The sequence below is a fragment of the Notolepis coatsorum genome, assembly GCF_963971535.1.
Source record: "Notolepis coatsorum genome assembly, chromosome: 11".
Lineage (NCBI taxonomy): Eukaryota > Metazoa > Chordata > Actinopteri > Aulopiformes > Paralepididae > Notolepis > Notolepis coatsorum.
The window spans coordinates 86,988,604-86,990,967 of NC_140175.1; the positions used below are offsets into that span (position 1 = coordinate 86,988,604).

General features: G+C 42.9%; 1 protein-coding gene across 1 annotated transcript in view; it reads right to left on the reverse strand.

The window, feature by feature from the left end:
- The window catches only part of LOC311237177 (pre-B-cell leukemia transcription factor 3-like), a 93,781-nt gene that overhangs the window by 43,357 nt on the left and 48,060 nt on the right, over positions 1–2,364 (reverse strand). The window lies entirely within an intron of this gene.

Consider the following 2,364-nt stretch of genomic DNA (forward strand, 5'->3'; position numbering starts at 1 on the left):
CAGTTCATTCTGGAACCTCAGATCCCCGTTGATCATGGAGATCTACAGTATCGCGTTGGATCCATACACGTATCGATTTTTTCGAATGGTGATCAGGAATTGGAATATACCAGTTGGAATACCATCTGATGTCAGGTAAGACTCTATGTTATCAGTGTTAGGATAATCAGAGTAAGTTTGATGAAGTTATAAGCTGTTTTGTGAAATGTCTCTCTTTCGGTTTCACTGTAAAAGTCCGTGAGGAAATCAACGGAGCGATTATCAGTGCGCGGCCGTAATGTGCTTGCGTGCACGTATAATATGATCATCTAGCGTTTATTTGAAAACGATTCATAAAAAGGCTGACGAATATCAACGTTGTGGAATATTCCACTAAAAGACGATTTTCATAGAATGCTCCAGAATTAGCTGTTTTTTTATATCAAAACGGGGGCTTTTCTACTGCTCTGAAACGGAAACGACGCGATAAAAAAACAATCTGCCTTGACAGCACTGACTGGAAAATAGTCTTTGATAATGCGATGGGCAGATTAGACACATAGCCATAATTTAAAGACATAGATTAGGCGATATTAACGTTAACATTGGCGCCAATGGTGGCATTCAGCCGGTAAAAACGGAAAACCAGGCGTGGCGCTCAAAGTGGTTAACCTGGTTGTAAATCTATTTACCCAAATGTTTTACAATGTAAAAAAAAAACATTGCCAAAATACATGATACAATTACAAACTCATATTTACCTGTTATCTGGTGTTAGTGTTTGTATCAAGGGCTCAGTCATAACATACCTCCATTGCTGTATGTATTTTTTTTTTCTTTTTCTATTTATTGATTGGTGGAGGGCTACAACTTGTTTACCTTTGGATCACTGATTGGGCCACTAAAAAGTCAGTCAAAACTGTTTCATTATCTAATAAAATCACTTTGATGAACATTGTTACTCAGCTGATAGAGTTGTGCTCTTCCTGATGGCTTGTCGTACAGAACTTGTAAGTCGCTTTGGATAAAAGCGTCAGCTAAATGACTAAATGTAAATATGTAAATGTAATAAAATCAACAATCTATAAAAGTGTCTGCCTTCCCTACTGTATTGTCGACGCTCTAGGACAGTCCAATGGTCTATGACCAGACGGCTCTAGGACAGTCCGATGGTCTATGAAGAGACGGCCCTAGGACAGTCCAATGGTCTGTGACCAGACGGCCCTAGGACAGTCCGATGGTCTATGAAGAGACGGCCCTAGGACAGTGCAATGGTCTATGAGGAGACGGCCCTAGGACAGTGCAATGGTCTATGAGGAGACGGCCCTAGGACAGTGCAATGGTCTGTGACCAGACGGCCCTAGGACAGTCCAATGGTCTATGACCAGACGGCCCTAGGACAGTGCAATGGTCTGTGACCAGACGGACAGTCCAATGGTCTATGACCAGACGGCCCCTAGGACAGCCCGATGGTTTGAATCTTCAAATTGAATCAGACCATTCAACAACAGATTTTCTTTGTAACCCTAAGATTTTGATATAGGACATATGGATCCTTTTGGAATTGTAGCAACATGTTAGACTCTATTAGAGGGTATTAGAGGGATGTGATCTGGATCAGCCAGGACCTGTCTTGCTAAGCAGTCCTGCATGGGATCCCCGATGGTCACCGGTGTGATAACAGGTGACAGAAATAGGACAAACCTAGATGGTGGGACAAACCTAGATGGTGGTGGGTCTCTGTGTGGGAGGGAGGTGTGTGTGTGTGTGTGTGTGTGTGTGTGTGTGTGTGTGTGTGTGTGTGTGTGTGTGTGTGTGTGTGTGTGTGTGTGTGTGTGTGTGTGTGTGTGACTGTGTGTGTGTTTGTCTTGTGAGCACAGGCGTGTGTGTATGTGTGTGTGTGTGTGTGTGTGTGTGTGTGTGTGTGTGTGTGTGTTTGTCTTGTGAGCACAGGCGTGTGTGTGTGTGTGTGTGTGTGTGTGTGTGTGTGTGTGTGTGTGTGTGTGGTGTGTGTGTGTGTGTGTGTGTGTGTGTGTGTGTGTGTGTGTGTGTGTGTGCCTATGTGTGCGTACATGAACATAATGTATGTGTGAGTTTGTCTTTCGGTGTGAGTATGTATGTGTGTGTACGCATGCACCTATATTTGCAATGTATGCATATATGTTGCAATTAAAATGTACAATTCTACTCCAATGCTTATTATATCTGTGTGTGTACGTTTGTGTGCAGTTACCGAATATATATATATATATATATATATATATATATAAGTGTATCACATGTTCCTGTTCCTGCGTGTGTGTGTGTGTGTGTGTGTGTGTGTGTGTGTGTGTGTGTGTGTGTGTGTGTGTGTGTGTGTGTGCGTGTCAGTGGGCTAGACAACAG